Source organism: Protopterus annectens, chromosome 2.part1, assembly GCF_019279795.1.
Source record: "Protopterus annectens isolate FY-2018-M chromosome 2.part1, PAN1.0, whole genome shotgun sequence".
Taxonomy (NCBI): Eukaryota; Metazoa; Chordata; order Ceratodontiformes; family Protopteridae; genus Protopterus; species Protopterus annectens.
In genome coordinates this window covers 401,188,252-401,216,240 of record NC_056729.1, presented here as the reverse complement: position 1 = coordinate 401,216,240, position 27,989 = coordinate 401,188,252, and positions in this window count along the sequence as shown.

The following is a 27,989-nucleotide window of genomic DNA, read 5'->3' as shown; positions in this document are numbered from 1 at the left end:
AGTTATGTATTTTATTGTAGTCATTAGTTTTTGTGAGTAGTGATGGTCCATTTGCTGCGATATGTTATTTGATGAGCTCTAGATTTGTTGGTTATTTGGATTGATGATGTGGTGTTTAGTGTTGTGATTTTGGATGATGATCTATTTAGGTTATTTAAAGTGTTTTCCCTATTGGGTTATTTGTGTTGCTTTCCATGTTTTTCAGTTGGTGTTATCTACTTATTTAGTAGGCTGCATTATTTTGTCCATCTGATGTAGTCATATATTATCAAACTACAGTGAGTTATTGAACAAGTGTAGTGATTGGGCTATTTTTGGTTTTGGAACATTTGATAGGCCGATAGCCCACAGTAGGTCAACTGATGTTTGTGGTCTGAGACACATCTCCTGTATTTCTTTTGTCTTAGATTTGTTGTCCCTGTAGCCTACCCTCATAGGTGGAGTAGTGAGTATATTGTTTTCATAGGATGATGTCATTTCCAACCTAGATAGGGGATAGACTGTATATTAGAAGTAGTAACAAATTGTCCGATTTGTAGTGTTGATGTCTATTTATTTGGTACGCTTATTATTGGAAGCGTGAGCTTGTGTATATCAATGCCACAGTCCCATAGACATGATTCTTCTTTTCTTGCATACAATGATGTTCATTTGGTTGAAATGTTATTTGGCTAGTATTTTGGATAGTTGACTGTCTGTGTTGATGGTATGGTGGGTTTGGCCTTGCAGTTTGATTGTTGATGATGATGACTCATTTGTGCCATCAGATGAAAGTGTCTGCATCTTGAGGTTTACTGTCTAGCGTTGCTTGTTGGCGTATTGTTTTTTTAGTTGTTTTATCTATTATATGTGCATATGTTTTGGATTAAGTGAAGTGACCCTGACTGAGTAAATTTCAAGTTTGAAACATTAGATAGGCTGATAGTTGACAACAGGTTGATTGGAGCTCATGAGATGAGACATGCCTCCAAATGCTTCTTCCTCATTTTAGATTTGACTTTCTAGTCCCTTATTCCTGTTGGTGGTGCAGTGAGTATACTGAGACTGATAGGCTGATGTTACTGTCAGCCCAGATGTGGGATTTAATGTGTCACTGGGAGCAATATTGTATTACTATATTAATAGAGATGATGCCCATTTTAATATTATGTTCACTATCTTAAGGGCTGGTTGGTGTATATTAATTTTAGTGATCCTACACACACCAAGTGGCTGAGTGATATTAGAGGAGATGTTTACCTATTTGGGGATGCTAATCATTGCTTATGCTTTGTTTGACACAATTAGCCATTATCCTGAGCAGTCTCATTACTGCAAGACAGTTTGGGTATATAAAGTTTTTGTTTCTTTTTTTTATTCTTTTTGAGTTCATAGTTTTATGGGTTTGATTTTTAATATCAATGACTGTAATTGATTTGATAGGACTCATACGGTGTTCTGCTATGTAAGTCTTGGTGTTGATTGGTTTATTTTTGTTTTTTAAGGTTTTGATAGATAGGTAATTATGTCCACATTGATTTGTCCTTATGACTCTCTTAACATCTCATTGGCTAATTGAAAAGGGTCCTTGACTTGTGGGTACTCTAAGGATGTGATAAGTGATAGGTTGCTATCTCTTAGTTTTGAAAGGTGCCATTAAGCATATTTATAATTTGGTTGGACTGTTTAGAACAACAAATAGTAATTGATATATCTGTAACACCCACTATGGTAGGCAAGGTTGATGGTTTTGACAGTTTTGATAGGTTCAAGGCTTATCTTTATTGTTCTTGATTGTCTAGATTTTATGTAGGAAACACTCCACTGGTTCAAGTTTTATGTATAAACATTCTTATTCGCAATAAGTGTTGTAGTTTATTGATTAATTGTTTTTATGATATGATTGATTGAATTTTAATGATTTTTGTATTTCAATGTGAACTGGAATTGTGCATTTTAATGGTCTGATGAAGTGAGGATAGTCATGAAAGTGCTTACTCAGATTTATTGTTTTTTTTATTTTGCATTAAAAAGTTTTTTCATTTCCTCTGCAACAGTGGTGTTTTATGTATATAATTTCATTTATTCCCTCATTCTACATTACTCATACTACATAAAACAAATTTTAACTATTCCTGTTTTTGATTCTTTACTTCTTTTCTTAGAATATCCATATTTGATTGCATCCATATTTATATTGTTACTGTCTTTAAAATCTTCAAAGAAATTTTCTTCCCATAATTTTTTCTACAATGGTATTGCTCTCTTAAATTTCAAAAGAAAAAAACATATTCTGTGCTTCCTTCTTCACCACAATACAAACATATTCTTTCACTTTTCTTTTTATACCGCATATTATCTTTTATTAGTATTTTTTTATTCTTAATCTCCATAAAAAATCTAGACATTTTTTCCTATACCAGTTGTTTCTTTTGATTTGGTGCTTTAATCTTTCCCTTTGATAAAATGTCTCATGGATTAATACAATAATATTGTTATTGTCTCATTATATTTTATACCATGTTTTTTGATTATCTTCTATTTCATCAACCTTTATTTTCCACATTTTATGTCTTTTTGATAATTCTCTACTTCTTCATTAAGGTTTTATTTTATTGTTTTATTCCTCTTACTGTTTCCCAAAATTCTTCATACTTGTATTTAAACACTTTTTTTTTCATTTATCCAATTCAATACTTTGTAGAAATTCAAACATGCTATATACACCATCAGATTTAATAAGCCTAGCCCTCCTTCCTCTTTATTCATATATAATAGACCTCTTTTGACTGGGTTTAATATGGAACCCCATATACATGAAAAAAATAACTTCTAACAATTGTTTCTCATATATCTGTTTAGAATCATATACACACTTGATAAATTTGCTGTTTTTACCCATCAATGGTGATTTTAGCAAGTTCACTTGTTTCTTGTAAGTCATTCTATATATTTTCCATAAAAACACATTTCTTTTAATTGCTTCAATAATGATTCCCATTGTATTTTGTACACTTCCTTACCAAAATTTATACCTAACACTGTAAAATATTTCATTGTAAATGGAATACCTGCTATATTTACTGTGTTTCATTCTTTACTTTTATCTGTATTTAATGTCATACCTATTATTTTCAATCAGCTACACAAAGTACAGCTTCTATCATCCCTACACTGTTTTTAGTTAAAATAATATAATCTGCATATGTCATTAGCACTGGAATTTCTATACCTTCATTTTATAGTTAAATCTACAAACTACCACCTTCATAACTAAAATAAATAAAATACTACTCATAGGCATTCCTGTCTTATACCCGTCCTGATCTCTATTTCTTTACATAACCATCCATTTACCAAAATTCTTATTTTATTATTCCAGTACATTGTCATGCAAACTTTCTTAACTTTATTACTAGAATTTTATCTTTTCATTGATTTCCATAACATCTGATGTATGAGTCTAAAGCTTTATTAATATCACCCACCATAAATTTGAATTCCCTTCTTTTTAGAATATCATTCATTTCCCTTATTATCATTATTAATAATCCTTGAGATCCTCTTCCTTTCATACCATATAAACTTTCTTACATTATATGTTCCACCTTATTTTCATTTTTTCTGTATTATTTTCATAAATATTTTGCAATATGCATTATTTAAAACAATTGGTCTTCAGTTCTTTAAGTATTCGTTTTCTTGTTTCTTCCATATGGATTTTAATATTCCACTACATAATTCCTTGTCGTTAAACCCTTTGTTTAGCCACTCATTTAAATATTCTTACAAGTATTCTTTTTGACATTCACCTACATATTTACATATTTTGAATTCAGTCCCATCTGGATCTGTAGCGGAATCTGTATTTAACTGTTTAAGTACTTTGTCTAATTCATGCAAATTAATTTATTTTTCAACTTCCTTATTTAAATGTTCTGATTTTTTTAACTTCCCATACTTTATTTCACTACTCTCATTTTGTTATGAACATTTCGTCTACATAATTTACAATTTCCATAATCTGAGATTGGCTCCTTCTTACTTTTCATTGCTCAGCTGTCATTTCTCTCATTATACTACTATCCTCTTTCACTAATTTACTTAAATGTGCTGATGTGTTTTAATTATTTTTCTCTTGTAGTAAATATCTTTGTTTATATAATACAACTTTGTTTTTTTTCAAATTTCCTTTTACATAATTCTTTCTCTTTCTCTTTATCATAATATTCTCTCTCATTTTTTTGAAAATTTTCAAGTGTGTCTTTATAGCTTTAGCATACCCTTGTTTTCCCATCTTTCTTATCTTACTCTGCCATTGTAAAAAGCATCTTTTGCATTTTCTTTTAAAAATAATCCACCATTCTGATGATTTAATGAAAGATTCCCTCATAGTAACATGCTTTCTCCATAACTGTATTATTAATTCCTTTTCTTTTTCATTCCATTTTTTTTCATGTATTCCTTTCATACCCATTCCTGTTCTGATATATTTTTATTTTCATTTACTTCCATTCACATAGCCAAATGATCTGTGAATCCTGTTACAACTGAATCTCCTTCTGAAACACTTATACCTTCAGATATTATAAAATAATCAATCTTAGATTTTAATATACATCTTCTATCTGTCCACACCTTTTTATTCCATATTAGCAATTTACCACATTTCATGACTTCTGTTATTTTTTCTTGCATCTTTTCCATTCTTTTTCTTTTTTTCTCCTTAAATCACAATTAAAGTATCATGTTATTATAATAACCATATTTACTATTACACATTATAATTGTTGAAATACATTCTCCCTTTCTTTCCAAATAATATATGTATATATATATATATAGTACACCTGTTTGACTCAGTTCTCTTCTAACAGGTCTTAGACGTTTGTTAGTTTTTTATATGTATATATAGCTAGAAGTCTATAAGCCTTTCTTAATATTATATTTAGGATCTTCAATGCACTTCTGCATAAAACTGCTATCCTTGAACAAAGCTCATTTCCTAAATTCCATATTATCTCTCCATCCCATATTTTCTTCCTGACTGCAACCTTTCTTCCTTTATTAGGAATATTATATCTTCTAAAACACTTGTATCTATATCACATTTATTGCACCATTCAAAAAATTCCCATCCTTCTTGTTATATTTTTCATACTGTTTACATTTACTGACAGAATCCTTAAATTATTAGTTTCTCTATTCCTCAATTTAAAAGAAATCTTGCTCTCCTTATACTACTTTTTAAAATGTATTACTTCTCATCTATTTCCTTCTTTTTTTCTTTTTAGATTGTGCCTTTAAATATAACTTTTCTATATCTTACTGTTTTACCAGTGGAGGTCTTTTTTTTTCTTTTAATACCTTCCCACTTATATCTTCTTCATGACTAACTTCAGAATCTATTTCCGATTTCCTCTTGTCTTTTATTAACAGCCATTTCTTTTTCTGAGTTTTTTTCCAGTCTTACTTCTAGTTCTTCTCCATTTCATTCATTATCTTCCCCTTATTTTCACAGTTTCATTATATTTTTCTTTGCAACCAATCCATGCATGTCCATTTTTTAATATTTGTAACATTCAAGCTCACATTCCTTTACAGCCTGTCCAATTTTCCCATGTATATAACATTTCTTTTTATCACAATTTTCTAAATGTCCTTCTCTGCCACAGAAAAAAAGTTCTTGGTTCCCCCCAGTATTTTACCACACTCTTATTTCATTCAATGTTTGTAATGCTTGGAATGTATACATTTTCCCTTTCCATTTTTAGCAAAACATTGCAATACCATCTCCTAGTCCATAATCCCCTTTTATCATAAACATATAGAAATATCCAACACTTCCTTACAAATACTTTTTCAATATCATTTCAATGTCTTGTCTTTCAATCTCTGTCCCAAACTGTTTATTTATTTTCTTTATTGTCTCTTGATAAAAATAGTTTTCACTACACAATCATTTCATGGATTGTCATGTTATCTTTTTTCATATTCACACAAAACTTTTCTATATCATGTGCAGTCTCAAACAATGTCACAAAATGTCTCTTTATTTATTAAAATAAAGGCTTTTACCTCATGTATTTTAACATCCAAAGGAAGTATTACAGTGCCCCATACCTCATATCTGTCCCTCTCCTTGTGTCTTTTACTTTGAATTCTCACCACAAATTTTATTTTCATGCTATATTTTTATTTTCTTTCTGCTCGCTGCCATAATTTGCAACTGTCTCTGCATATGTTTTATTTTTTTTTTGTGTGCACTGTCTCCTTTCATAATATCCTTTATTTCCTCTCCTGAATTTTCTCTATTTCTCCCCATAACATATAATTGTCTGGTTCACTTTGGTTCATCATCTCATTTAATATATCATTCTGCACTCCTCCTGACTAGACGGTTGTATACAATATACCCTTCTTTTACCCCATTCTCTAATATCACAAACGATTCCTTCTGGAAAAGGCTTTCTGAATCCTCTACATAACTACTGATATCCTCTTTAGAACTGGCATTCACCTCCACTCAACCCATCACTCTCTCCAGCTTGTGCACTATCCTCCCAGCTGCAGCTGACCTAGGAATGGGACATGTGAATGTACTCATGTTAGTTAAGCTGTAAGTACAAGTCACGAGTAGGAGTCCTTTATTGTATATACAAAATAACTCTTATTTACAAAATATTTACAAGTGTGCAAATATATATCTGTATCTATTTCTCTCTCTCTATATATATATGTGTATATATATATATATATATATATATATATATATATGTATATATATATATATATATATATATATATATATATATATATATATATACACACACACACACACACACACACACACACACACACACACACACACACACACACACACACACACATATGGATCTACTTTACAAACTTGAAGTTTCAAAACTTTGAACTGCAAATAGTCAAGACCATAAGATCAAAGTTTTGAAACTAAAATTGTAACAAAAAAATTTTTTTTTTAATTTTTGCAGCGGTCAAGCCCCCTACACCTCCTGCTCAATAAATATACTAACTATGACATCACACTACAGTGAGGAAAACAGTAAATTTCCCATTCTGCACTGTACAGCAATCTCCATTCAAAATGTTCGAAATTTCAAAACTTGAATCTTATAGTTTCCACCATCGCAGTACAAAATTGTGATATGTCACGCTTATGAAGGGAATCCATATAGATCTATATATATATATAGATACATATAGATAGACAGAGATAGATATACACAAACATCTGTTTACACAATCATACTAAATTTTCATCTCTGTTAGACCACCACTCTTTTTTCCATAACCATCTGATTTTACTTAATATTGTTACTAAAATTCATTTACCATTAAACATAATTTTATTTATTTTTTTCATTCCATATAACCAATATAATATAAAATAACTTTTTGTCCATCCTTTTAACATATTCTTTTCTTCTGTTCTTATACATATTTAATCATATCCATGTTTATCATATCCACTTCTTAATATCTTGAAAAAAATCTTCTTTACATAGTTTTCTCCATAACTTTTTTACTATTTTACATTTCAAAAACACATGTTGCATAGTTTCTTCTTCTTAACAATGTAAACATATTCTATCACTTTTTTTCTTATATGGCATATTTCGTTTTACTGGCAATTTATCTATTAACAATCTCCATAACAATTCTTGACATTCTACTTTCTAATTATACCACTTGCTCCTTATTTTATAGCTTTATTTTTTTGTATCTGTTAGATTTTCCCACAGTTTTCCATAATAATGTTTTATCATTACATTCTTATACTATACCTTTCTATGTTCTTCTATATTATCAAGTTTTATTTTCCACAAAAAAAAAAAAAATATATATATATATATATATATATATATATATATATATATATATATATTGATGATATTTTATTTCCTCATTTATACATGTTTTTTTCTCTTTTACTTTTTCTTGCCATACCCTAAAATTTATCATACTTATATTTATAAAATGTTACCATTAATCTCTCAGCTTTTTTCATTTATCCACTTTAACACTTTGTACAAATTTAGTGAAGCAGCATGTACCACAGGGTTAATTAACCCTAAATTTCCTTCTTCTTTATTTACATACAAAACTCATATTTTTACTGGATTTAATCTAGAACCTCATATAAATAAAACAATATCAATAATAATTCATTTTCAAATACTGTTGGCAATATAAATAGACTTGCTAAGTACACTATTTTCAAATAAGCCTTTTTTTTCTGAATGACAATTTATATATTCTCCAGAAAAGACAGGATTGTTTTATTTCTACTACTTTTTCACACTGAATTCTACTTACATCTTTATTCCCAAATTTTATGCCTAACACAGAAAGTTCATTCACTGTAAAATATATACTTCAGATCACCTAGTCCACCCAAACCTTTACTTTTCTCATTATTTAAAGCCATCATTAACATCGTTAGACACCTATTTGTGCAAAACATTACTTCTTTTATCCAAATTTTTTTTTGCAATTATTATAATGTCAACCACATATGTTAACAGAAATGGAATTCTTAACCATTCAAGTAGTATATACCCTGCCTCCTTCATTTTGTAATTTATTTTGCATACTATCACATTCATAGCTAATGCATAGAGTATACAACTCATTGGACATCCCTGTCTTACACCACTCTTCATATGTACCTCTTGGAATAACCAGCCATTTACAAGTGTTTTTACTTTATTATTAATGTACGCTAAGATACATCATTTAATAACCTTCTCACTTACATTCTTTCATTATTATCCATAAGATTTCATTTTCAATTGTGTCAAATGCCTTATTAAGGTATCCTATCAAGATTTTCACTTCTTTTCTGTTTATAATATCATCAGCAATTTTTCTAACTATCATTAATAATTCTTGACAACTCTTCGCCTTTGTATTATACATGCTATGCTCCATAATATTTTCCATTTTAGTTTCAAGTCACTTTTGCATTATTTTCATAAAGATCTTATAATCATTATTATTCAATATTATCAGTCTCCAGTTTTTTAACTGTCTTCTGTTTTCCTTCATCCATATGAATTTAACTATTCTGCTACATAATTCTTTATGCACAAAGCATTCATTTAATAATTCAAAAATCTTTAAAAATATATATTTTTCCAATCTCTTAAATTTTTATACATTTCATACTCTATTCCAATTGGTCTTGCAGCAGAATCTATATTTACTTGTCCTAATACTTTATCAAGCTCATTTAAAGAAATCACCTTTTCCAACTCTTTATTCTCTTTTTCTTTAACTTTAATTTTAATTTTTTTGCTACCATCTTTTTTTCTTTAAATATTTCTCATATCTATTGTACTACACTATTCATAATATTTTCTGAGCTCTTCTATTTCTCCTTTTACCTTTTGTATTTCTCTCTTTACTTTACTATCTTCCTTTACTAATCTTAAGTAACTTGATACTGCTCTTTTCCCTTGTACAAAATATATTTGCTTATATAACAATGCTTGCATTTTTTTCTTGATTTATTTCATATAATTATTTTTCTTTGTCAAAGTACTAACAGACCGTTATGTTCTAAATCTTCCAGTGCATCATTATATGTTCTTTTTTATTTTTCTTTCTCTATTTTCTCACATCATATTGCCACTGTAAACAATATATTATTCTTAAATATCATCCACATTTCAGACAATTTTTTTTTCAATTTTCTCTTTCCTTTTTCATCCCATGCTTTCTCATTTATCCTTTTTATTCCTTTGCCTATTTTTATATATTCCTTGTTTTCCTTTATCACTAGCTTTATCGCAAGATGATTAGAAAATCCTGTTTCAACTACCTCACTTTCTCCTTTAACTAAACCTTCTAATAGTATAAAATAATCTATTACAGTTCTATACATAACCATTTTGTAAGTCCATGAATTTTTGTCCCAAACTTTTAACTATAATTTCCTTTCTTTTTATGTGTGCCTCTTAATCACAGTTAAAGTTTCCTGTTATTATAGTAGTCATATTTACCTTTACATAGTCTAAAATCTGATGAAATAAACTTTCCCTTTCTTTACAATTAAAACCGTGTATCTACTTGCTGATCATTGTTGTTGGAGGAGCTTGGGTGTACCTTGATTGTTTAAGGTCTCTCTTGAATCTGGATGTTCCTCTGGCTGTCTCCCTGGGAGTATCAGGAATTTTCCCTGGATGGTTCAGTTGCAATAAAAGGGTTTGCATTGCTAATAATGGTGCGATACAAAAATACTCTAGTCATACCTCTCAACTGTATCGATTTTCACAGAATTTCCAGATTTTTGCCTCATATTTTTGGTTTATTGCTCCTAAAATCTGTACCTTCTGGCAAATAGCTGAGGATAGAAGTCATTAAATAAAGACAAGCATTTAAGTTTAAGGCTCCACATTCTTCAGAAACTTCATGCTAATGCAAAACTTATTATTCTATCAACTTTGTAAGTTTGTAAGAGCAATATCTTTGTCCAGATTTTTTGCTCTAAGAGGTTGAGAGGTATGATTCCAGTACTCATTTCTTATTCTCAAGTTCTTTCTTGGCAGATAAGTACAGCAGATTGAATAAACAGAGGGTAAACTGGGTTTTTATTACAATTTTTGGGGATTGGTCCAAGTCAATGCCCACCCATTCAGTCATAGGGGAGGGGTATGGGTTGATATATTTTTATTGAAACAATTATGATCTCATGTTCGGATTGCTTTAGTGTACTTGTGGCTGTGGTTGAAACTGACCAAGTAAAGATTTTCACAGTGCAAGGTTATGTTGGGTATAACAAACTAGAGCAGTGTTGCAAACATTAAACATCATTATTAATATTAAGAAATATAATCATGCAATATATTTGTTCTTCCAAGAAGATTAGTCATTCACATTTAAATGGTTGAAATATCTCAATATTGTGCTACCAAGTGCTGTGGTGCTTTCGTATTCCCTTCATCAGATCTGCCATTTAAAAATGTCCATAATTTTCAAAAGTGATCATCTTTAAAATACTAAATAACTTTACTAGTAAAAAGTCCCTTATAGGAGTAAGCCTAGGTTACACAACAGGGCAAAAGAGCAGTATCTAGTATGCTGTGCATGTAAGTTGGTTATGGATTTGTAGTAGTTGCTTGTGTACACTCTGGTCTGTAATTTAAAATTAGTTGATCCAAATATTATTCCAGTAACTACAAGTGGTCATTAAAAATAAAAAGGTAGCAAAATAGTGGATCTTAAGTGTCTAAAGGGCCAGAGGTTAACCATTATCCTTTATCCTGAATTCAACAGTCACACAGAACAAAAGTCATGAGCTGCTGTTGCAAAGGATGGAAGTTTTCTAAACTAAATGAATGATGTGTGGTGATGGGAGGGTTTGATTGTTAACATAATGGTAGGGGTATCTACAAAAAGGAGTCTCTAAAAAGTTGTGCATGAAATGTCTAGATCTAGGGATGTCATTGTCTCCCTTTACTCAGCATTCTTTAGGCCAGTCATTGAATATTATGCCCCCTTTGGCATGTATCTGATCAGACAGATGGTACCTGTCACAATACTCAGGATTCTACAGAGTTCTAAGAGGTAACCCAAGTTCTGGCATACAAAGAATCCTTTGACCAATTACTGATGGATTTACTATACATCAGCAAGTTAAATAGTCTCAGAAATACTTAGTCTAGGTATCTAAACCCCTTCTGCAACATCAGCAAAACAGTTTGGAGGGACAGGTATATTTTGCAGAGGATACTGCTGCTATGGAGCAGACTCTACATCCACACAAAATAAAGTTCATCCCTGTCCATTTTATGTGCAAATTAGATCTAGGGATCAAAAACAGAAAATGTAAACCCTCCCAGGACTACCCCCTATACTAATATTGGACAGATGCAGCTCCTAAATGCTTTATCCCATGCATGTGTCTCCTCAAATTATCTATGGTATGATCCCAGTTATTCTCATTAGGGATAATATTATTTATCAACCATGGGATGGGTAAGGCCAATCTATAACCAAATGGGTTAAGTTATTTTGAGCACAAAAAGGGAAATTGGCCAGGCTTATAATGGGCCACAAGGGTTGCTAGTCTAGTAGTTACCTATGAACCTATTATTGGAGGGGTCTGTACCCCTTGTGTTCCATTTGCAGGGATTTCACTGCTGTGCCCCTTTCTATGTATATGTACCAACTTCAGGGTCAATGTAATCTTAGGGGGAATTGTCACTTCTAAAAAAATGCCATTTTTGTGAATGCAGAATTTATGATTCTAACATTGTAATTCTGCTGAACAATATCTTCAACAATCAGAATATTTAATTATTTGTTTTGCAGGTGCTGCCCCCTACCCTGCACCTCCCTTGTTCATGCTTTTCCTCAGCACCTCCTACCTATATATTAAAAGAAAAAATCCACAGTCTGTGTACTATGGTGTAGGGGCACAAAAGGCAGTCAAACATTCTGCATTTCATAACTATATTATAATAATGCACTCCTACTGATACTTAAGTGGGAAGCCCATTGCCTTATCACTGGAAATGGTGCAATAGTTAGTTTTATGTAACATATACTGTGGTGGTGGTGCTGCGATAGCATTGTCACCTCACAGTAAGATGTTGTCCTGTTCGATTCTCAGCTAGAGCATCTTCTGTGCGGAGACATGCGTGAATGGGCATACCTTCGTTGAAGGTTGTACATCAGGGCTGGCAACATGGCACGTAAAAATCTACTACCAATCATTAGCAGACCGGAGTTCCGCTGTGGCGAATCCTAACCAGGAAAAGCCAAAAGACACAACAACATCCTGCCAGACCTTGTGAATTACCTAAGTCACCCTGTGCCAATAGATTAAAAAAGGTTAAGTGAATTAATGTTGCTGTAGCATTACAACTACTTTGCATGATTGTTCTAAGCTGAATATCTAGACCTGTCTTCCAGAGAGCCATCCTGCAAATTTCTCTGCCCTACTTTTCATTTGCTGTAAATTAATGTTAACATAAACTCACTGATGATCTTACTTGTCCCTGGTAATAAATTTACTTAGTACATAGTAGTTTTCACTAGTTGTGAGAATCCAGACTTTTTACCATTAGTTACTCCCTATCAATAAAGCAATAACTTCACTAGAAAAAAGTGGTGTAAGCTATCTATACAGCTTTTTGTGGTGAATGTAATTTCAGACTGTGTGTAACTGCCTTTCAAATGTGTCTTCTTATGCATTGTTATTAATCATAATTTGTGAACTTTGGTCATCGCAATGTAAGCTACTTCAGTGATGTACACAAACATTTTCTGCACTTTCACTAGCTGTGGATATACATTAAACCATTCTGACTAACTGTACAATATTATTTACTAGAAATTGCTGTGGAGTCTTCCCAATTCAGACCTCTTCTGCAAATGGACAATGCCTTGTAGGTTCAACATAGCAAACAATGCACAACACCAAAGCAAACAAATAACCAATTAACATATAAATCAAGGTCTCAGAGACACTTTATGGTACTTTATGCTTAGGAGAAAAAATGTTAAGATATGGGATTAAAAGCATTAGGAGCCAGAAGAATGAAACCATAGATAACATAGTAGCAATACATTTTGTCGTATGCTCTAATGAGAGTTATCAGTGACTTCACTGCTCAGGATGAACAATTACATGGTAAAGAGATAATAATAGCAATGATAACAAATAAATAAATAAATAAATATATATATATATATATATATATATATATATATATATATATATATATATAAATGTGCGTATGTGCAAAGGAAAGCGTTTTTTAACGTGTTGAAAATTAATGGTTTATGCAATGAAACTAACTATAAGTCATCCAAAGAAATGCTGTTTTGGTATGCTGTGGTATTTCAAATATCCAGCTGACAGGCGTGTGTATCACTAGTGTTCCGTTATGTTCATTTCAGCCCCAGATTGTTTTATTCTCTCTGGGAGTATATATTTTTCAGACAAAATATATTATATGAGAGTGATAACAGAAACTAGCGTAGCTGAGATAAATGCTAACCATGCAAGGATTTTGTGAACATTATTTCTTAAGAGTTGAAGGAAGTAAAATATAGTTAGAAAATGGAAGCTATGAATTTTGAATAATTTCACAGCAATCATTTTTCAAACAAGACAGTAACTATTAATGCAGGTTTGGAATCTTATGAGGCCAAGAATCTATATCAGATTACTTTCTACTATCAAGCAATTTGTCTGTGCCTGAATGTTTACTCCCTTGAAAATTGAAGGACCAAGATATCAGGACTATTTGTTCGGAGGCGTGCGGTTAATCATTTGGGAATTCAGAACTGAACTGCATGGATTGTCAAAACTCATATTTATGCATGGCTTCACTGGCAGCTCTATACTGTGGCACTGAGATTGTTGCTGCATTAGTATTTTCTTTTTAATAATAATTGTATATAGTGTAATCTAAGCAAATCTGTTACAAGCCCCTGAAAACATTCCCAGCTCAAAACAATGTTGTTTTGATCAAAGCCTATTTAATGAAGAGATTTCCTATCTTTTGACTGTTAACTGTAGACATCGATATAGAGCAATATAAAATTGAAATCATATTTTGTTATTTTATTTGTTTTGGTTGTGTGGCTGTCTTCTACAAACTGTAAAATAAAATGTACTTACTAGTTTCTTGAAGCAAAACAGAAGAATTTTAACATTTAATTAAACAGGAACATGTAAATTAAAATGGGACTATTTATCAGATCTCTCACCTATTTTCAGGCCTGATTTAGAGTTTCTCTACTTTTGGAGGTGTGCCCATATTTTCAGGCTTGATTTACCTCTTCACACAATTTTTAGGAATCCCACTCATCATATGCAATTTTTGAAGCTGTCTAGTACACAGAAAAACTCACTATATAACCAACATACCAGTGGCAACAGTAATTTAAAGAAAGAGGACACTCATCTTACCAGATGCACATGCCCCCTGGGCTGGTACTATGAACCACACCCCCTCAGTTCTTCAAGTGAAGAAAAACAAAAGTAAAAAGCAAAAAGGTCCTTCTACTGGCACACCAATAAAATGACCAGATGCATGACACCACCCCCCATCTCTGCCATTCTGGTCATGTGCACCAAGCCCTCCTTCAACTTATTTCATAAAAATAAGCAAATAAATATATAAATAAATAACTAAATAAAATGAAGTCTTCTTTCAAACTGTAGCAAACAGTTACCACAATGCTGAAATTTTATTAAAAAAAATCTTTCAGTTTATGTTTTAGTCAAAAAATGTAGTTTCGATGATACATGGAGCCCTACAGCATTCAGGTTTGACTGCAAATGCAATACTGGCTTTTAAAAGCTGGTATTGCATTAAAGAGAAATCAGGATCAACCGATGGTGCCCCTAACACTTTGTGCCTGGGGCAGATGCCCCTCTCACCTTGCCCTTGCTATACTACTGTATCTTACAACTGCCGTTTTCTAATGCAAAAATAATCTATCTTGCGTGGTAGAATTTGGTGACACAGTTAATTAACGTCTACAGATTTTAAGCTATCATTTTGATAATGTGCTTATATTTTCCATCATTTTGCCATTCTCTATTTTTTTAAACATGTTTCTGAGTAGCATCCCACATTCCTACTGGAAACTGGAAGAGTCATGTGCTATGTACTCACATTTCATGCTGATTAGATGCTAAGATTTTTAGCTTTATGTTCCTATTTTTCAAGGGCTCTTGTTCCTGTTTTCAATGTCTGCAGGTCGAGAGGTATACTTGCATTTTGTCATGTCACAAATATATTCCTGTCTTTTATTCCCTGTGAAAAGAATGGGTGGTATTCATATTCATACACCGCACAAGTGTGCAAGGCAAATGTATGAACAGCAGCATTTCGAGGATATGCTAATGCAGTATACAGGAACCAGTGGTGCTGATTTTCACATACGTGCAGCAGTAAAAATTGGCCAAGAAAACTGTACCCATGCTGATCACTAGCCCTTCCGAAGTGAGTTTACAATCTAGAACAGAGGAGCAGCTTGCAAGTGTCTACTTCTCGCCAGAAAGTGGAAGGCTGTCCCATGTGATCATAGATCCTGGAAAACAAAAAAAAAACTGCACAAGTTCACAGCCTAAACAGAATAAGAAAGCTGACTGGTATTAATATCAGTAGCACATATGCATTTTTCAAGCTAAGCAGGTGAAATGTCCAAGAAATTCTGCAGTGAATAAAAGTTAAAAGTGAACAAAGAGATATTGATACATATTAATATCAATATAAAGAAAATTAAAAATAATTCAATGTAGTTCATTGAGGAGTAGTCCAAAATTAAAATTGGTTTCACATAAAACGTCCGTAGTCTTAAAGTTCGAAATCAGAACCATAGTGTGTTGGAACCAGTACCTTGCATGGAGAGATGCCTTGCCTATGAAACCACAGTGAGCTACTATCCCTAAAATCCTTGTCCTCTTTCCCCGCGGCCATTTATCTTTTCATATCTAGGTAGTGCTGGAGCTGTCTGTGAACATCCAGAGAATGCAGAATACTTTCAGCTTTGACCTTAACATGGGGAAAGAACGCAGGCAGATGAACATAATGATTTAGAGTAAACTCAGAAGCCTCTTTTAGCATAAGAGGGATTTGTTCTAAAAGCAATTCTGTCATTATGAAAGATCAAAATGGGCTGAAGAGACTTGAGGGTTTGCAACTCTCTCTTCTAGCCAAAGTTAGAGCCATCAGTAAGGCAGTCTTCCATGTAAGGAACTTTATGGATGAACATGCTGCAGGCTCAAATGGATGCAAATTTAGCATCTCCAATACAAAATTAAGATCCCAGGATGGAAACATATATTTCCTGGATGCTCATGTGTAAAGCTCCTTTCAAAAATTGTCTGACCTGGGTTGCAGCTGCCATGTGCTTAGGTCTGTTTCTACTTGCCATGTGTTGCATGCTATATACGTTTGCTCTACAAGCTGCTGAAACCATGCTCTTATCACTTGTAAGCATACTTGTGTACCTTTCTGTGAGCTCATGGATTTGGCAAATCTCTATGGCTTTGCTTAATGTTAAATCACTGTCACAACCAAAATCTTTCTCAGTGCAGTACTATCAACACCACACACAAGTCTGTCCTTTATTAACTCATCTTTCAAGTTACCAAATCTGCATGTTTTAGCCTTATTTCTCAAGTTAGTGATATAAGTTGTAAAAGTTTCACCTGACTTTTGGTCTCTTGTATAAAATAAGTGCCTCTCTAATGGAACATTTGTCTGTCGGGGTTGCACATTTCTCTAAATTTATGTTTTAAGCATTCTGGGTTTTCCTTGATTCAGCCAGTACCACAATATGACAGCTTGTCCCTTCTCCTGCATATACGTCTGGTGCATACACAAATGAATGCTCTCTCTCAGTAGCTTCTGACCCAGCTAAGTTAAGCACAATGAATGCCCTCATACATACATCTTTGTCAGGATAAAGCTGCTTGTATGAAACTGTTGTATTCCTGCCCAAATACTCTCCAATTATCTGCTATATTATGATCAAACACAAGTGGACCTGGTCTGCAAAATGCCTCTGCTATATCAAAACACAGTAGTGAAAGTGCTTGAAATCATGTATAAACATACACACACACACACACACACACACACACACACACATATATATATATATATATATATATATATATATATATATATATATATATATATATATATATATATATATATGCCACAACAAACTCTTTGAAATAACTGCACTTTGCCAAATAAGTCTCTGCAGCACAAGAACACACTGAAATCATTGTACTTTACTTTGAAATCACTGTACTTTATGAAACTACTCCTTATCAGTGTAAGAAATACTTTGAAATGACTGTACTTTGCAAATAAACTGTACACAATAGAAGAAGCTCAGAGTAAGAAACACTTTGAGATGAATGCACTTTGCAAATAAACTGTACACAGTACAAGAACTTTTCAAAATGGCCGCACTTTGTGAAACAATTCTGTACAGTGTAAGAAACACTTTGAAATGATGGCTTACTGTAAATAAATGCACACAGCTCAAGAAACTTTTCAAAATGGCTGTAATTTGACTGCACTTTGCAATATAACTGTACTTTGTACACAGCAAACTCTTTGAAATAATTGCACCATAATAAGTACACACTCTACAAACACTTTGCACACTCTGAGATACTTTGAACAACTCTAGTTATTTTTTGAATGGCTTCAGTCAATGTAAAATAGTAGCTTGTGCCCAAACACTGTGTTTTACTAAAAACATGCAGTCGCCTTGCTCTTTAAGCTTATTTTGCCCTTTTATTGTACTCGTTCATAGGTTCATAGGATGATACTAGGTTATTGGCCCAGAAGCCCTTATAAGCTTAGCCAAGGATTTTGCCCATGTTCCCACAAAGTCAGCACCTGTTTCCCCTGTCCAGCAGGGACACAGGTGGGATCCCAGGGGTGTATTTTCTGTTTCCCAACCAGTCATCCAGGTTCATCTTAAAGAGGGTGTGTAATACATAGATGAGGGAGTCTTTGGGACAGAAATCTATCCTGCCAACAAGATCTGTTAATGTTACAGACCAGGTTGTGGCCTTGCATGTGGGTTGCGTGAGTAGAGTTTGACTTATGGATATGCAACAACTCCATCAAGGCTGGGTCTGAGATGGCCTTGTATGCCAGACACAGGTCACCTCTGAGCTGTCTGTATGAGACTGAGTAGAGGGACAAGGCTTTTAGTCTATCAGTATAGGACAGGTGTTTGAGACCCTGGATTTTCCTGGTCAGGAATATCTATGGTCTCCCCAGCTGCTGCATGTGCTTGGCAAGGTACTTGCCAAAGGGGGCATTGTCCTCAATAATGGGTCTGATAAGGGAGGAGTACAGGAGTGTTATTAGCTTCTTGTTCCTGGATGAAATACCCTTACGTATGAGGTGGGCCATGTAGAAAGACTTCTATACAACAGAAGCAACATGGTGGTCAAAAGTCAGGTTGCTATCAACCTCGGTTTCCAATTCCCTCATGACTGATTGCATACTTAGTAAATTGTTATTAATGTGATAATTAGTGAGGAGTCCATTTTCTTCAAAAGGGATAATGATTGCATTTCTTGGCACTCAGTTTGAGGCCACGCCTCTGGCACCAGTTATTTGTTTGGGTAAGGCCCTCTTGGACGATGTTCACATCACTAGGAGAGTTTAAGACAGCACCCAGCTTGCATTCATCTGCAAACTTGGTCAGCCACAGACCACTGGTTTTGGCTTGCACCTCAGAAAAGTATATCTCAAACAGTAGCACCCCCAAGACTGATCCTTGGGGCACACCACTCCTTACAGGTCTACTACTAGAGGTGGCTTCCCCTATTTTGACTGAGTGGGTTCTATCAGTGAGCCAGTTAGCTACCCATCTGGTAACATACTGCTTGATGCCTATATGGGAGAGCTTATCTGTTATGCCTGAGTAAGGAATAGCGTCAAAGGCTTTGGCTACATCTGGGTAGGTGGTGTGCACTGTCTTCCCCTCGTCCATGGCTTTGGTGAATGTTTAGAAGAAGTTGACCAAGTTTAACAGGCACAATCCCCCTTTGACAAAGCCAAGCTGTGTGGGGTCAAGTGTTTGGAGGTTGCCAATGCCCTTTTTTATAAGGTTCATAATCATGCATTCCATGGCCTTGCAGATCAGGCTATTTAGGCTGTGGGCCTATAATTGCCTGGGTCAGTGGACGCTCCACCTTTGTGTAGAGGGATCACAGTGGCTGTCCTCCATTCAACTTGGATGAAGCTAGTGCTCAGGCTTTAATTGAATAGGCTGCCTAATGGATCTGACAACTCATGCCTGAGTTCATGTAGGATACAGCCAGGGATGTTGTCGGGTCCCATGGAGGCTGTATTTTTTTGCCTTTGAGAAGGCATTAAACACCTACTTCCTGGTAATGAGGGGATGGGCAGGTGCTGGGGATGTCCTGGTTTACTGATGGGGGGGACAGGGGGGTGAAGTTTTCACTGAACCTGTCTAGCAGTAGGTTGGCTATATCTATGGCATTTGTGTATGTGGTGTTATTGACCACCAGTTCAGAGCAGATTTGAGTGTTACCTTTCAGACTGCAGATGTATGTGAAGAAGGCCTTGTGATTGTCCTTAGTGGATGTGGCCAATTTGGACTCAAAGTTAGCCTTAGCGGATTTCACCACTGACCTTATTTGCTTGTTCAGAGAAAGGAGAGATTGCTTTCAACTTGTCACCTGCTCCTTCTTGGTATTGGACAGCAATTTTTTTTCCTTTTATTATAGAGTCTTTTTATTGCTGCTGTCCACCAGACAGATTTACACTTCCTTGAGGAAGATGATTTGGTCTTGTCAGGTATTGCTGAGTCCATACAGCTATTTATTATTTTATTTTATTTTACAGTTTGTTTACTGGGATAGTCCATTGGGCCAAGAAGAGCCCATTTTCCATGAAGTCCCGGGTAGAAAAGCTCCATGACAACAATATAAGATAAACACAATACAGTCACACAGTGCATAAAAATTTACAGCTGGAGTGAAAAATACAGTTAAAAAAGAAAATGAAATGCTCACACATGTACATGTATATAAAAATCAAAAAACATTGGTGTATATTACAGTTAGATTGGTGTATAATACTGTTAGATTTGTTACACATTGGAAATATTAAAGAGTTGGCAAAGAGTTTTACAGGAAATCTTAGTATAGTTAAAGGAATGATAGGGGGTGAGAGGTGTTAATTGTTGAATGAAGGAAAGGTGAGACAGTAAGGAAAAATCAAGTATAATAGTAGGAGTAAGATAAGAAAAAGAAAGGCGGTAGTATCAGTCGAGCTCAGCATGACAGAAGACAGGACAAGAGAGAGGTAAAGGAGTATGAGAAATGGGGGAAGTAAAAATGTGAGTCATGTGGGATGAGAGCAGGAACATTCCAAGAGGGTTTTCAGATAGGAATGAAGAAGGGTCTTAAAGGCAGGGAGGTTATGGGTAGTATGAATGAGTGGTGGAAGAGACTTCCAGAGGTGTGCAAGGGAAAAGGATAGAAGGTGCTTGCCAGGTGGTCGAGCAGGCTTGTGCAGTTCAAGCAAATTCTGGTTATTTGATCTTAGAAGTCTATTGGGTAGATGCATTTTGAAAGAGGAGGTAAGGGAGAGTCAGAGAGAGGGATTGAAGATGAGTTTATGGGCATGAGTAAGTTGAATGTAGGTAAGATGGTTAGGTAGTTCAAGCCAATTTAGCTTGTGTAGGGCATTGCAGTGGTGAGAGGAGGATTTGTGGCCAGTAGAAAACTTAGAAATGTTGTTGTAGCAGGAAGATAGTTTAGTCTTTAGAGAAGATTGAAGGTTAATAAGAAGTGGGGCACCATATAGAAGAGAAGGAATGAGGTAGGTGGTAGAGAGTACAAGCTTAGTATTGGGAGAGATGTAACAGTTGTGGCGATAGAGCATGCCAAGTTTCTGGTGGGTTTTCTTTATATTAGTTAGTAGGTGGGTATCAAATTTTAACTGTTCATTAATGAGGACTCCTAGAAGCTTTGCATGGGATGCTACCTCGAGAGAGGTATTGTTTTGGCTAGTAATGGAGAATGAGTTCTTGCCTATAGTAGTATTTTTTGAGGGGGAAAAATAACATGATTTTAGTTTTTGATGCATTGAGTGGTTATCTAACATCCAGCATTCGGTATAAGAGAAAGCATCCTGAGTTAGTTTTAAGAGAGTGGAGGTGGAAGTGGCAGTGCAAATAATTGTAGAGTCATCTGCGTATTGAATAAGTTTAACATTAGGAATGTTTCGGTGAAAGTCATTTATGAAAATGTAGAACAGTAGGGGACCCAATTTAGAACCCCGCGGTCCACCTGTGGGAGTATTAAGGAAGGAGGAGGTGGCTTTTTTCCATTTGACAGCTTGTTGTCAGGTAGAGAGGTAACTAGAAAACCAGTTAATGGAAGAGTGGGATAGGTTTAGATTAGAGAGCTTGGATAGGAGAAGGTTATGGGAGATAGTATCAAAGGCCTTGGATAAGTCCAGAAGCAGGGTAGACACTAGGCAGCTGGAGTCCCGGGCTTTATTGATGGTGTCGAAGAAGGAGAGGACAGTGGTAGTGGTACTGTGGCCAGGTCGGAATCCATGTTATGTTGGGGTAAGCAGGTGGTTGTCTATGAGGTAGAGTAAGAGTTGAAGATGGATACATTTTTCAAGAGCTTTTAAGATAGAGGATAAGATGGCAATTGGCCAAAAATTGGGAATGTCATTGTTGTTGCCCCTTATAAAGGTCTTTTTCCAGAGTAGGGGTACATAGCTTTCTAGGATAGACCGGTTTATTAGAATGGAGATGGGAAAGGTGATGGCATCAGCAGCTATTTTGAGGAAGTAGGACAAAAAGTCATCAGGGGCATTTGAGTATGGTTCCAGTGTCTGAAGGAGTTTTGTTTATGGTGGAGATAGGAATGGGTTTGACAATAAAGGAGGGGGGTTGAGAGGTGGTAGTGTTTGTGGAGGAAGAGATAGGCTGAGGTAGAATTGAAGTTTTGTTGGGGAAGGAGGTAGCTAGTTTGGCTATAGAATCAATAAAGAAGGAGTTAAATTGGGTGGCTAGGTTGTCTTTTTTGCCAGGATTGAGGAGGGTGGTGATTCCATTCCAGAATTTTTGGGATTGCTCTTGTAGGTTGTTGTTGTTTGTCTTTCAACTTTTTCCAGTTAGGGGTCGCCACAGTGGAAATCCGGTCCGCTAATGATTGCCAGTAGATTTTCACAAACGCCAAAGTGCCAGCTCAATGCCCAACCTTCAACGAAGGCATGCCCATTTACGCATGTCTTTCGAATGCCACCCAGCCATGGGGAGGACATGCAGACTCCACACAGAAGGCACTCCATGCTGAGAATCGAATGGGAGAACCTCTTGATGTGAGGCAACAACACTACCGCTGCACCACTGTGGCATATATTTGGGATTGTTCTTGTAGGTGCAGGTACTCATATAGTTTTTTGGTGTAGGCTTGGACATTAGTGCTAGTTCCTACTGAAGGGACAGTGGCTGAGAAGTTGCTTATACTTGCTCTCAGGAGATTGTAGTCAGCTTTGTAAAAGTTTTTTTGTTTGACTCTGAAAAGTGTGTGGGGGGGGGGAACAAGGGAGATGGTGCCTTCAAAGGTGATCGCTTTATGGTCAGATTTTACCAAGGAGGATGACACTGTAGGGCTGCTACAGTGGCTACTCATGTTAGTTAGTACCAGGTCCAGGATATTTTCACCTATTGTAAGTGTGTTGGCCAGCTGATCCAATGCATTGGCACTGACAAAGTCAATGAATCTCTGGGCATTTATGCTTGGGCTAGAATAGGTCTTCCACTCTATGGTTTGGTAGTTAAAGTCACCCAGGATCAGGGTAGAGGGTTGAATCTTGATGGATTCAAGTAAGTCCAGATAGGTGGAGTGGATGTCTTGAGTCATGGTTGGGGGTGTGTAGCTAGCTATGATTTGAATAGGTGTTTTGTCAACAGTTAGCTGCACTTGGAGTGCCTTCTCTGCATCATACCATTTGACCAGCCTGGAGTTGTGTATGTCTTTGATAAATATTGAAACTGTAGCCCTCCATTTGGGGTCTGAAAGTATGATAGGATGAGTAACCTGGTAAGGTTGTGGTGCTCTCCACAGCTTTGAACCAGGTTTCAGTGACATCACAAATGTCAGCATCCTCCAGGGTGAAGAATGCTTGCAATGAGTGCAGTTTCATGCTAAGATGGAGCATTTAGTAGCATGGCCTTTACATTTTGTTTAGAAGAATTTTTCAGTTGGTAATTTTATGCTCATGACTTTGCCTAAAAAAGGCATTATGGGGAGGCAAGAGCCTTTGTCAGAAGCCTTAGCCCCAGGGGAGAGAGATAAAGGCCATCTCTGGCAAAGCATAGTGGTCTGTCAATCATGTCCTCCCAGGCTGTCAGGTACTAGATCCCCTTGGAATGACACCAGAAACTAAGCCAATTGTTAAAGTCAATCATTTTCTGTTTGCACTGAGGCATCATTCTGGGTGATGGTAGGATGCTGCTTAAGGCTAGGGACATACCTGCCTGAGACACATATTCATCAAGTTCAATCATGTCTCTCTTCATAGAGTCCAGAGAGGTATGTCTCAAGTCATTCACACCAACATGGACTATCACAGAGTCATAACAGTACCTGTTGTTAAGAGACTTGCGTGCATGTATAATATGGTAGATTCTAGCACCTGACAAGCAACTTACTGTGACTTTCTCCTTGTCTAGCTTGGTGAGGAGCATATTTGTGTGTCTCACAATAGAGTCTCCTATGACTAGTATGTTGGGTTTGTGGCTGGCCCTTAGAGGCTGTGAGACACAAGTGGGTTGTAATGTACTTGTGAGTGTTTGCTTTGGAAGTCTCTTTTGTTTAGGTATGTTTTTGTTGAGAACGTCCACTTATGTAGGAGTGTGTTGTACAGGTGTGGGTGGTATTAGAGATGTGGTGTGTGTAGTGTTTGTGCAGACAGCCTTTTCAGTGCCAGATATACTGGCCTGTGACTGAAACAGCAAGGATTCTAGGTTCTTAATGTAATTGTATCTTTCACATACTGTGTTCCTAGGTGGTAGTAGTAGAGGGTTGTCCATGCACATAAGGCAGTTGCTATACTGTCTTGTTATGCTCTTTTTATCTCTTATCATCAATGTATTTTTCCTGTGCCTGTTTTACTTTAAACGTGCTTGTTATGCAAACCAAAGGTAATTCTGAGCCCCTTATGAATAGTTCTGCTAGTTTTATCAAATATTGTGTTTTTGAACATTTCATTTAATTAATAATGTAGTTTGTGCCTTTCATTTGCTTAATAATACATTTTTGTGCTACTCATTTGATTAATAATGCATTCTGTGGCTTATAAATGTGCCATTTCATTTTCTTTGCCAAATAAATCATTTGGCTCATAGGTTCATAGGTAGGGACTAGGCTATCGGCCTATATAAGCCTAGCCAAAAAGGTTCCCTGTCTTTCTCCACCCAAGAAAATTATTTTCCATTGCCCCTGTCAAGCAGTGCCACAGAAGTGATCCCTGGGGTGAATTTTCTATTTCCCATCCAGTCGTCAAGGTTTTTCTTAAAGAGGGCCAATGAGGAGCTTTATTTGACATGAATGGGTGGTTTGTTCCAGAGTATGGGAAGTCTCTGGGGCAGGAATCTATCACTCCAGCATGTTCTGTTTATTGTAGTGAAAAGGCTTAGGTCCCTGGAGCATGTAGTTCAGAGAGATTCGGATTTCTTAAAGTGTAGCATGTCCAACAGCTCTGGGTTTGACATAGCTTTGTATGTTAGGTAAAGATTGCATCTGAGTAGGCGATATGTGACGGAGTAGAGCTGGAGTTTTTTGAGATGATCTGAGTATGGCATCTATTTGAGGCCAGTGATTCTCTTAGTGAGGTATTTCTGTGGCCTTTCCAATTGTTGTAGGTGTCTTGTGAGATACATGCCAAACAGGGCATTGTACTCTATAATGAGTCTGATGAGGGATGAGTAGAGAAGAACAATTACCTCCTTTTTTCTAGAGGAGAAACCTTTTGTGATGAGGTGTGCCACTTAGAAGGATTTCCTGATTACTGTGGCAATGTGCTTATCAAAGGAGAGACTACTGTGCAGTTTTCTTGACCTGTAGCATGTTTCTGGCCCTTTTTTGTTAGTCTGTGCTTTGTTTCACTCAACCTGCTTAGTTTGCCTTCACCTTCAACTCTGCACCTCATGGCTCGAAGAAGTAGCTCTTCTAATCCTGGTTCTGACACCATGTTGATTGTCTCATCAGGATAAAACAGACAAACATTTATGGATTCTGTTCAAGCAGCTTTATTACACACAAACACATCAGAAATTAGGCTTTGTAACTTAAATTTAAACAAACTTATAAACAGACTGACTACCACACTCATATATGTTAATACTCTGGCTGTTCTGAAAATGGCACTGCTGCCTGCACGTGCTCAGTATTTGTATGCACAGTTACATGTTGAAATGCTTCTTAAAGGTACATACACATGATCTGATCAACAGGGTTCACAATTGTTGATAGGGGAGGATATAGGATAACCAACAGTGGGTGGGTATGACAACAGCATGGATGCACAGATAATGGGGACTGGGGAAAATAGGGACCACTGCAACCAACACAGGATTACAGATCTTCAATGAGTGCCCTGCTTACAGGTATCTAGGCAGGCAGAAAACAATGTTGCTGAAGTGGTCTCCAGAGGCTTGATATCTGGATCCTTCCTGTTCAGTGGGTCTTGTACCCACTAAAGGAGGTTTCATATAGGCCAGTTAAATGCCATCTCAAAAGCAACCTCTTCCAAAGCCTGTAGCTGGGAATGCTTCTGATGGTGGTTACTGCAGTGCCCAGGCTGCCTGCAGGGAAGGAACCATCACTCTCCAATGATGATGTATATCCAGGATGTGCTTATGGGGGAATCTTTCACTTGTTGTTGTGGAAATATGCAGCTCAGTTTCCACTGGCTGCTTAGGAACTGCAGAGGGGGATGAAATGGAAAAAAGCAATCAGTAACATAATGCAATTTACTGAATATTTCCAATTAACTAAGATCTGAGTGATGTTAAAGACATGCAGGTAGGTGTGAGCATGAATGGTTGTCCCTTCTTTGAAGCTTGGGCGTCGGGCTGGCAACTCGGCACCATAAAAATCCACTGCCAATCATTAGTGGACCGGAGTTCCACTGTGGCGACCCCTAACCAGGAAAAGCTGAAAGATATTATTTTTTTATTACAGGAAAGGAAAAACATGTATGAGGTTGGGGGACTAGCATCATTTCTTCCCATGCTACAAAACAAAATGGAAAAAGAGAAAATAGCATTATGCTGTGCTTCTATGTTAATTTCCTGTGACAGGTGCAATCCTGTTAGGTGACTTATTGGTACTGGCTACCTCTTGAAATGTAAGCCAATATAATATGGCCACAGACTGCTTGCACCTGCACATAGTCAAAGTCAAAGTAAACTTTCTTCACACATTAAGCCTAAACGAAATTTCTTGCATCGGCTCAATTCTTGAGATTACAAAGAAAATGAAACAACACATCCAAATAGAGGAATAAACATAACTAACAAATACAGCACTACTCTCAGTACACAAAAGAAAGAGCAGAGACATTAACCAACTCATATACGAAAAGAATATCCTCCCTTGAGTTAAATTAACTACCCTATGAAAAGTAATACAAAACACACTACATACTGAAATGTTATTAGTCTAACATTGCACTTGAGTGAGTTAAATAATACTGACTATGGATATAATAAATAAATAGTGCACTTACTATTGCAAAAATAAATAAAAACTGACTTATTAAGTGTTATTTTGTGTTATTATGTGGATTACATATCCCACTCACTCAAAATAAAGAAACAAATATTAATTAATTCTATGCAGAAGGTATGATGTAGGATCTTTTTTTTATACTGATATGATTTCCTTCCCCAACCCAACTAACTCTCTGTCTTTGGTCATAGTGGCATAAAATGGTATGATACATGTTCAATCACACCTTGCTACATACAGTTAAAATTTGAGGGTACAGTGTTGGGATGTGTTCAGTAAACTAATGACTATTTTTTTTTTAAAAGGAAGAAAAGTTACATAAAAACCTATCATAAAGCAATGTCCTTCCTATGGACTGTATGCTGACTGCATACATAACACAGTCACAATTCAGCTAAATACACCAAAGTTGTCAGTATAGCAGCAGCACTGTTGAATGGATATGGAGACGTAACTGTCTCACAGTTACTGGGTTTCAGCAATCAAGGCCAAGTGAAAACATGCTTACTTAATGACTCTGGGAGATGCCTCTGAATTTCTGCAACCCACTGAGCCAGGTGGGGTGGTTGACATCATTGCATGTTATCATAACTATGATCACACTGTTTACCATGTTGGGAGATTCCAGTCTACAGGGACTGCTTATCTACAAACTCTCCCCCTACATTAGTCTTCT